Genomic DNA, 11,309 nt, shown 5'->3' with positions numbered 1-11,309 from the left:
ACGCGCTATCTCAGAGTATTAATAAAACCGGTAAGCAGTGATAATGATAGTGATGACTCCAACACAGATAAAAAGGCTGATGGTCTTTTGACTGGCACAATAAAATAGACTGAAGCAATAACATATAAGTTTCTTTCATCACAGATTGGAAAAGTCTAGCAGTAATTGTTTCAAAAATTTTTAATTACAGAACTGGTTACTAACACCCTAAGGAAACCAACAACAATTATGAACAAATTAATGTTTTAAATGTAAAGCCACATGCCAGGTCAATGTTTTAAATGTAAAGCCACATCCTCTTACTGAAAATGATTTTTTTTGCTTTATAGTTTGCCTTATGGCTAGAAATAAAAAGTGACCTATCGTCGTTGATGTGACTTCTTCTTCTTCTTGTGCCACTCCTGTTGGAGATTGGAAATCATCAGGGCTATCCTGACCTTGTTTACAGCTGACCTAAAGAGTTCATTAGTGGTACAGCCAAACCACCCTCTCAAATTACGCAGCCTGGATTCCGTTTTCCTTCTATTTTTCCTTGCATTATATTTTGAAAAAATGCGTATTTATGTCCTCTCATCACGTGACCCAAATATTTGAGTTTTCTTCGTTTGATCGTTGACAAAATTTCTGGGTCTTTTCCTATCCTTCGCATTACTTCAAAATTTGTAACTCTTTCAACCCAACTTATCTTCAGCATTCGACGGTAGGTAGCACTACATCTCGAAACTTTCAATATTTTTTATATTGTTCTGCTTGAGAGTCCAGGCCTCTACACCGTATAATAGCGTGTTAATACGTAGCTCCTTAGCATTCTTAATCGGAGAGGGATGCTTATATCTCTGTTGCAGAAGAATTTCCTCATCTTTATGAAAGTGGCCCTGGCAATTTCGATACGTCTTTTTATTTCATTGTTTTGGTCTCCAGTTTCGTTTATTGAAGTACCCAAGTATTTGTAACTTGATACTTTTTCAATTTGAATGCCGTTTATACTAATATGTGTTGGTTGTGTCATGTTCTTACTGAAGACCATATACTTAGTTTTTTTGATATTGATAGGTACTTATGCCATAATTGTTGCAGGCAATATTTATATTTGTAAGTAATCGTTGTAATTCTTCTGCTGTTCTTGCAACTAGTACAGTGTCGTCTGCGTATCGAATAATATTTACAACCTCTCCATTGATTACGATTCCTTCGTTTGCTTGTAAAAGGGTTTCCTGGCAGATGCTTTCACTATAAACATTAAATAGCAGCGGTGACAAAATGCATCCCTGTCGTACTCCTCTACGTATTTCTATTGCTTGTGATATCTCATTTTCTATTTTGATGTTAGCTTTCTGATTCCAATATAGATTGAGAATTATTCGCAGATCTTTATTATCTATGTCCTTTCTTTCAAGAATGTCTTTTAGCTTATCATGGCGTACTCTGTCAACGCTTTTTCAAAATCGATAAAACATGCATGTACTTCCTGATTAACGTCTAGGCATCTTTGTGTAAGAACATTCAAACCGAAGAGAGCTTCTCGAGTAGGTACCTAATCCCTTTCTGAACCCCATCTATGTACCTATCACTAATATCTGAATCCAACTTTTGATAAACTCGGTTGTGGATGACTATGATGACTTTTGTTGATGTGACAATATCTCCTATATACACTTTTGCACGAAAATGAGTTATTTAGTACATTCTCTCTAAAATTTCATTGCGCTTATCCAGCAATATATTTTAAGTCAAAAAAAGTATTAACCATAAATATTCCGTCTAAAACAATATGTACTTCTCCTATCTCAAATAGAGTTCCTGTGATTCCGCCATCCGCCAAGTCAATCTTTAAAACTAAACCATCTAAATAATTTTATTATGTTTTATCTAATAATAATACTACTGGAAAAGTATTTATCAGACAGCCTAATCTAAAACCGATATCAACCGAAATCATTCATGTGTGGCATATTCAATTATTACATATTTCTGAACGCATTTTTTTTAAATACAGGTATCCTGTGTCCAGAGCTGGTAGGATTCTTCAACTCATGATTCAAAAATGAAGTACAAAAATAGAGAAAATATAACAGACTTACAAGTACAAGTTTTAACTTACGAACAGAACATTCAGATAATTTTGAAGGCATTGTCCAATGCTAACTGAAAATGCAGAAGAAAACATGGACCAAACTACAGACCTTCATTTGAATATGCCTGAAAATAAAAATGAGTAGATCCAATGCAGAGGATGATGATATGACGGAGTTCCTGAGTATGAAAATATGGACCAAGAAAGAAAAAAGAATACAAATCAAAGCGAATGGAAGCGAAATAAAAATAAAATGCTACGGATGAAGGGTAAAACTTACTTTTGGTTCACTAGAGACAAAGGTAATATATTTCGGCATAATACCGAAAGAGATGAAGAAAATTGGGACCCATCTGTGTCTCTAAACTATGTGAAAAATCCTCCAAGAGAAACTTTAGACATTTTACAGAAGAAATTAGAATGGAAATTTTTAATTTCTTTTGGAATAAGCTAAATTGGGACCAACGAAAAATTTATGTTTATTCGCACGTGGAAAGACATTGTGGGGTTAGGTCAACGACAGAATGAGACTCAAGCAGGATAGAGAGAACTCTACGTTAGGTATTAACCAATGCAAATGAGAAACTTACTGTTTGCAGGACCATGTTTTTGAATACTCTTGCCTTAGGATCTCTTAGGTCAAAATTGGGTAAAAGAATCGGAATACGCAATGCAACCTGAATGTGAGTATTTGAATAAATCCAGAATCGATAAAACCACACAGTCAGACTGTTTGATGCTCCTAAAAATTTCCGAACGAATTTTTTGACTAACTCCCTAACGTCGCATTACGTAAAGAAAGATTCCAATAAACTGTATCTGTAGAATTTTACTTCTATAAAACAGGTTTTTTAGGTTTATGAAGCAGAGTGCATCAAAAACAAACTGAAGCTTTAAGGAGATTTGTATTTGAGAAATATTTCAAAATGAATAACTTACGCTTATACCAGCCTAAGAAAGATCAATGTAATTTATGTATTTAACATGTGAATGTAAATTTGAATGATGAAGCTTGTCAAAAACGTGTTACAATGAAAGAAAAGACAAGAGAAGGAACGTGACAAAGAAATGGCTAGAGTAAATGAGGTTATTACGATAACGATGGATTTAAAGAGCTCCGCATTTGAACGCAACCGCCACTTATTTCAAAACCAAATGAAGCTGTCATAACTTCACCATTTATAATGTTGCCAACCATGACTGTACCTGTTATTGGTTCACAGAAGTTGATCTATGTGCATCAACGTTGGTATCATGCATTGTGGACTACTTAAAAGAAAATTGTTTGCCTTTATAAAAACAATTATTATAATATACAGCAATGGTTGCACTTTCCAAACCCGGAATGCTGTATTAGCCAATGCACCACCTACTCAATTTATCAATGCTATAGCAATGTACCAATCACTCATAACTTTTTTGAAAAAGGTCATTTCCAAATGGAAATAGATTCAGTCCACAGTTGTATTGAGCGTAAGCTCAAAAATAGAAAAATTTATTTACCAAGTGATTTTCTAAGAGTGGCCGAAGAAGCAAGAATGAAACTAACACCATATAAATAAGTATAGACTAAGGATTGTCATGCCTATTATGACTCAATTTCCTATGAGGAATTTCAGGTCATTTTTTGCATTTGTATTGAAAAATGATTTTTTTTTATTATTTGACTAATAATAGGTAGGTATTCTTTTCAATTTCAATTAAACAAATTCCTTCGCCGAAATAATAATAAAAAAAAAAACTACGCGGCTAACCGCTGTTATTTTGGCCTGGGCCCTCAACTAAGAGCGAGAAGTATGTCAATAGCAACAAAGTGCAAACTTTATAAAACAATAATACGCCCAGAGCTCACATACGGATCGGAAACATGGGCAATGACGACCCGAGATGAAGAGTTACTGCGAGTCTTTGAAAGAAAAGTATTGAGGACCATATATGGCGGAGTAAACGAACAGGGTCTGTGGAGAAGGCAATATAACTTTGAACTCTATAGACTTTTTGGTGATGCAGATATTGTGAAGACCATCAAAATAAACCGCCTAAGGTGGGTGGGCCACGTTATGCGGATGGATGAGAGTGATCCCACTAAAATAACTATGCTAAACAGGCCGGTCGGAAGAAGAAGAAGGGGGCGACCTAAACTCAGATATCTGGACGATGTACAGGAAGATCTGAGGGAGATTGGAGTGAGGGGCTGGAGAAGACAGACACTCGATAGGGAAGGATGGAAGAATGTTTTGAAGCAGGCCAAGGCTCACGAAGGGCTGTAGCGCCAACTGATGATGATGATGAAATTCCTTCGGCCAATGTCTTATTCATCAGCCTTAAACCAAAATATACATGCAATATCTCCTGTATGTAGAAAATATGCTGACAATACCTCCTAACTATAATAAATTAATTTTCTAAAATACCTAAAACTTTCAGTAGATTTTTTCTAGACTTACATATATTTTTAAATGATTTTACTACAAGACCACTTGAAAAACATCATATTAAAACAGTAGGTGGCCCTAAAAAAGGTTTTTGTCTCGCCTACAAAACTTATGTTACAACAGCTAGGAGGTATTATCACATCACTGACGATATTCTGAATTTTCAATATTCCTACAAATTATGTCAAATTGATGATACCGTTCTAGCACCTAGCCGTTCTAGGTGTGCTGCATGTCTCAGATATTTCCTAAAAATATGCTCTGAAAATATGTCTTTCATCAAACAAAACACACACATAGTAAATTGTGTGTAATTTACCTGGTATTGTTTTGTGCCATAGGCAATAGAAGTAATTGTCAGGCTGGACCAAAAGAAGCCTATGAAAACACACTTATTTACAATTAGTAAGTCCGTTTAAAGCTCTACCGCATCAGTTTGATATTCGCTTCGTGCGTGACTGACGCGACACCTATTGCCTTCATCTGACAGTTTTGGACCTCCCAATTTGAAGTTAAACATTTTGCCGATTATTAATTTTTTTATTATTTTTTTTAATTTATGTACAAAATAAATGTAGTATTAAAAACTGGGTTTCTAAAAATTCATCATAATTTATCTTTTCAACCCCAAACGGAAAAAAAGGGAAAAAATTAGTACTGGCAAATAAAGTTTTTCATGTGAAAGAGCATGTAATTAAAAACAATAATAGTAAAAGTTATGATATAAAAGCTAAAGTCATCAGGCAGGCTGCAGTTAGCTTGAAGCCTTATGAAATATCATTTAAGGTAAATTATTTAAATTTTTCCTATTTCAATTGCATTATAAGGAAATTATGTGATATTTACTTTTTCATATTAATAGCACAAATCCATCTTTTTCTTTTCTCTAATTTATATGTAATCTTTGGAAACCTATAAAAACTACACTCGCAATATTTGCTATTATTAGCACAATTGAATACGCAACATGTATTTGCACTCATTTTAGATAAAATTATTGCGTAAAAAGATAGGTCCAATTTTGTCATATTTCGCCGCTACGCACACTGGCATCGTTTCAAGGTACCCCTACCATGGTTACTCACAGAGAGAATATGATCACTTCATATGGGTATTTTTAAATAACTGTAAACAACACTTACAATCAAAAATAGAAATCTACCCTGTGGCACCTCCTGATGTTCTAAAAGAATCAGAAGTGAACATCCAACCTGCATGATCTATATTCTTCTTGAGAGTAAATGTTTTACAGTTTTGAGTGAAGTACTTAAATATGTTTATCAGCAGATGTACTTTGATAGTTACAAGACAAGATAGATTGAAAATGAATGAATTATTTTGTGTATTTTAAGTAGAATGAGAGCAAATATAAGGAAGATTTGGTTTATATATGAAATATTTAATTTGTGAGAGTCACCATTTTCAAGGTTTTGTTTACATTTGAGAAAGATGAAGATAATAAATAGGTTTAGATAAACACAGAAACAAAACAACCAACTTTATAGAGGTTTACATTAGCAGAGATCTTATAAAATTCAAAACTATATATTTATTTACTATTTATATTGGAAATAAGCCACAATTTTACTTTAAAATAAATTATTTCAACATTTTAATTTCCACTCATTTTAATTCCAGAATCATCTGTAGTTTGAGAATGATTTCTGAGGTGCAAATGGAAACATCAAAATAAACTAATTTTACAGTAAAATTGTGGCTTATTTCCAATAAAAAATTGTAAATTGTATCAAGATGCTGCAAGAAAAAAGTTCCTGAACAATAATATTTATTTCTATATAATTTATTTAAAATTACAACAGTGAGAAACTTTCTACATTTTCTGTTAACATACTTTTAGATACACTTTTTAATATCACTAATAAACTTTGGAAGCATTTTCCTAAGTCCATTCCTTCACTGAAAATATTCATTGTTCGATTTTGCCTGCTTTTCTTTTTCATAAAGTGTATCTGCAAAGCCTTTTGCTGCAGCGTACCTTCTCTTCTTAACCCAAGGGGCATAAGCCAGTTTATAAAACCCTACAAAACTTCCAAAAAATCCAACAAAAGCTACACCAAGCCACACTGGATTTCCAGATTGTCTAGAAGCAAAAGATCGATGCCAAGACATTTTATTTAGCTTCAATGCTTTCCTCTGTACCCTTACTTAATGGTTGAATGTGGTCGTATCTCTCTGTAGTGAACACTGGTTTCCAAATATAGTAACCACTAACGACTCCTAAAAGAGAACCTACTATTTTGTGTTGTGGTTAGGTTGCGAGGTTTTCTAATTCTTATTTTCATTACAACGTTTAAATAAAAATAAGAATCTCCTTTAACATTATAAATTATAAGGACTAAGGTTATGTTATGATTGTTATGTCATAATATGCCAACTTGAACAAAAAAGAAGAAATGACAATGTTTAGTTGCATAAGTAGTTGCATTGAGCTGCAGCAGTTGCAGTTTGTAAATCTAATTTTCGACTGTAAGCTATTGTAAAAATATTTAATATAATTTAAATTAGAAATTGCCGTAAAAAAAGATTTTAATGTGTTACACAAAATAACTAAATCAAAATTTTACTTTTAATCTTATGAATTTTTAATTCTTTTAACTATGCAACCAGTATTACAGAAACAAAAAATATTTTTAGTACTATCGATATAGTTCAAAAAATGGATAGCTTTAAAAAAGTAATCAATTAACAGCACTATATATAGTACTTTGTAAAATAACTACAATCGAGAAAAGCTTTAAAACTTAGTAGGACAAAAACCTAGCTCCTATCTTCAATGTGCACTTTTGATCTTTTAAATTTGATCTTACAATTTTCTTCTTTTGATTCTTATGATGCGATACCTACCTTGTGTCAAAATGCCGAGAGAGCCCTATATATTCATCAGTGGCCGACAAGATAAAAAGAAAATAATACCTAACCATTACAAAATCTGTCCCCAGGATAGGTAAAGCGGTCAGAACGTTTCGTGGGGCTACCTCTGACCCAGATCACTAACTTGTGGGGGCAAAATTGCAGTAGAAAATCACGACAGTGGCAAAAGGGAAAAATAGTCAAATTAAAAAATGAAATGTTGAAGGATTCAAAAGTCCAACAAAGACACAAGAATATCAAAATACTCTCCAAATAAAACTCAACGGAATCAGAGAGAAAGATACTGCAAAGAAAGAATCTGTAGAGGAAACTGTCGGGAAAGCCAAAAGGCAAAGAAATGCAGAGTGGTATGTAGATCACTGCAGAATTGCAAACTTAACCAACTTCAAAGAAACACAAGAAAGAGCAGAGAAATTTATAAAGAAAAGAGAATACAAGCGACTAGAATATGCAGAAGAAAAAAAAGAGAGGCTTGAAAAAACAAGTATAAGAAATCCTAGAACATAACATATTAGACAAAATAACCAAAATGACTATCTACAGAACTTTAATTAGACCCGAAGTAACCTGTGGTTGTGAAACCTGGGTAATGACGAAAAAAGAGGAAGCCCAACTCAGGACATTCGAGAGAAAGATACTGAGAAAAGTATATGGCCCGGTGCAAGAGGAAGACGGCATATGGATAATCAGAAGAAACGACGAAGTTAATGAACTGAATGAAGGGTATGACTTTGTAATATTTGTGAAAAGTCAAAGACTGTCATGGCTGGGACATGTGTGACCCAGGAAGGCGGAAAAAAAGGAGGCCCAAGACGAGATGGTTGGATGACGTGGAAGACGACCTGAAACCATGAATATAAGACAATGGAGGAGAAGGGCCCAAGAGAGATTTGAATGGAAGGACATAGCCAGACATGCAAAAATCCATCCAGCGTTATGATGTCAAAAGAAGAAGAACAAGAAGGATAGGTAAAAAGTTTGAAAAAACTAGAGAACAGTTGTATTATTGATTTATTTCTATTCTATAAAAGTTCGTTAATTCTCGCAATGTGGTTATTATAGTTTATAATTGCTCACTAACCATGTAAGCCTTCATGAAGTCCATCTCCAGTAGTAGCACACGTGGGTTGAATATACCAATTTCGATCCCTAATTCGTGTCAGGCCAAGCATTTCTTGAACTTCATGGGGTTTCATAGCTCCTGGTAAATCTTGTTTGTTAGCAAATATTAATATTATTGCTTCTCTCATTTCTCTATCGTTTATAATCCTATGAAATTCTTCTCTAGCTTCGTGATCCTATCTCTATCAACACAATCGACTACAAATATCACACCGTGCGTTCCTGTATAATAATGCCGCCAAAGAAGTCTTATCTTTTCTTGTCCTCCAACATCCCATACATGGAATTTCACGTTTTTGTAAGTTATCGTTTCTACATTAAATCCTACGGTTGGTAATGTGCTAGTTGATTGTCCTAATTTTAATTTATACAGTATTGTGGTTTTTCCTGCTGCGTCTTAAACCTAGAAGTAAAATTCTCATCTCTCTGTTGCCAAAAATTGTTGAAATCAATTTCCCCATTTTATTTAAATATTCAACTTGCCACTATGCTTTATAACATCATTTTTGCTTTTGACTTTTTAAAATAACAAAATAAATTAAGTCGATAGAAAGACAGAAAAGTGATTTAACGACATTGACACATTATATTCTTTATTTTAGATCAATTATATTGACAAACGCTTTAAGTGAAAAATATTTTGTACCGCAAAGTAAGAGGCCATAAGAAATATATAAAAAGAGGACCTACAATTATTTTTTTATATATTTTACAATAGTAATAGCAAAGAATATAGACGCTTATAGAAGAATTGTTCAGTGTTATTTTTGAAAGTCGGCAAAGTTTAGACAGGGTGGGACGCATGTGGGTACCACTAAGGAGCGGTCATGTTAGCTCTATTATTGCTTCTAAAATATGAAAGAGTGGGGCAATAATGCAACTTTAGATATTTTTATATGTAGATGCCGCGTGGTCGTAGAATAGGATTAAATTTTTGCGTTTTATAAAATTTTTTAAAGAAAATAATTAATTGAAATATGTAGGTACAAATCTTAAGTATAAATCAGTTTAAGACTATTATGTAATAATTTCACCAATATTCATTCATTGTGAAAATTATGTTTTAGATACTACTAGTTGTTATTTTAAAACAAGATTAAATAGTACCCATACAGCGTAAAAACTTTCATATATACTATTCATTAAAAGGTACTGTTAAATATTTCAAAAATAAATCGGGAATGCTTTATATTCTTTGCTTCTATAAGCGTCGATATTCTTTGGTAATAGGAAGGAAGGTACAAATCTGTGCAAAGAGCAGGTTAGTGAGTAGGGCAGTAGATTTTTGTAGAGGCATTTTCAGAAGATTTTTTGTATGCACAATTGGAATAGTTCTATAGTTCTAATCAACAAAGGCTAGTAGAAAATTAGGACATCGTTAACGAGAAGGCAACCAGAATCAGAATATCAAATGTCAACAATGGGACAAAATATTTGGGTTTGGCACTGTTTGGCATGTTTTTATATTGTGTTATATGCCTCAAATATAAAGGGACAAAGCTTTTAAAAATTACATTTTGATTATTTATTTTATGAATTCTGCCATTTTTCGCAAAAGTATAGAGAAAGTGCCGGTGAAGTTAGCTACAAATGAACCGTCAAATTTGCGTTTGCGGTATTGCCATGTCCCATTGTACCATGGCCATGTCCTTATTATGTTTTAATCCCAAATATGCTTTGAAACAGGAAATTTTTATTATATTATTTATGGAATCGGGTATTTTTTTAAATTTATATAAAACACGAACGAATGAATATTTGTTTCTCATGATGTTAGCTGCAGTTAGTTATTAGAAAAAAAAAATTTTATAATTAGCCTTTGGTAGATTAGCAAATAAACTTCAATGCTGTCAAAACTTTCAAAACACTACTCGCCAGATTGCAACAGATGTTCAGCAGATTTCAATTTTATGACTATTTTCCTTAGAGTAGGAATTCTAATCGTTGACGAGTACAATTCCCTGCTCTAAGCTATTTTCCTATATTTTGGGATAAAATGGTACCTGAATACCTTAACAACTTTAGAATTTAAAAGCTTAAAAAATTAAAGTTAATTTAAATTATAATAAATTAAATTTAAATTAATTAAACTTCTTTTAAAAACTTAAAAAGAATGTTTAGTACAATTAATTAATATTATATCGCATGCTCTTTCATGATTTATTAAAACGGAATGGCAACACTGTCAAATACAAAACTATCCCTCATTTGTAGCAAACTTCACCGGTACTTTCTCTATACTTTTGCCCAATTTTTTAATTTATATAAAACGAAAACGAGTAAATATTTGTTTCTTTCGGGATTAATTGAATCGCTTATTTCTAAAAGGACTTAAGTGCTATTTCGGCCATTTTTTTTAAAATAGCGCAAAATTAATTATTGACCTAAAATCTACCGTTTGGTGCAGAAATGAACTTAATTCCATTATACCTTACTTGCATTTCTATTTGAGAAAATAATGGTTGAGCGCAGAGACCTAAGTAAACTAACTTAGTCCTTTTAAGAAATAAATATTTAAATTTGTGCCATGCTGTATTTGACCTTGCGCTCTGTTTTGGTTTAAAATACAAGCCTGGTGTCGCGAATATTTTCAGTGATTTACCGGCTTCGATACTGTATGCACTTAAGAGTAATATAATTACATTTTTCTGGCAATATGTCTAGTTCGGAAGAACATAAAAGCACTGAAAGTAAAGGGGAGCCAAATTAATCAGATAATCATAGAAAAAGACGGCGAGGTGTGAGAAATGATGATGATTACCAAAGAAATACTCTGAGATAGCGCG

General features: G+C 32.9%; 1 pseudogene; it reads right to left on the bottom strand.

Moving 5' to 3' along the window:
• Positions 1-8,406: 8,406 nt before the first annotated feature.
• On the bottom strand, positions 8,407-8,984 carry LOC140432273 (ADP-ribosylation factor 6-like; annotated as a pseudogene).
• Between the last annotated feature and the right edge of the window lie 2,325 nt (positions 8,985-11,309).

Source organism: Diabrotica undecimpunctata, unplaced genomic scaffold (genome assembly GCF_040954645.1).
Source record: "Diabrotica undecimpunctata isolate CICGRU unplaced genomic scaffold, icDiaUnde3 ctg00003477.1, whole genome shotgun sequence".
Classification (NCBI taxonomy): domain Eukaryota; kingdom Metazoa; phylum Arthropoda; class Insecta; order Coleoptera; family Chrysomelidae; genus Diabrotica; species Diabrotica undecimpunctata.
Note: the sequence above shows the minus strand (reverse complement) of the source record. Positions and strands in the feature narration are given on the sequence as shown.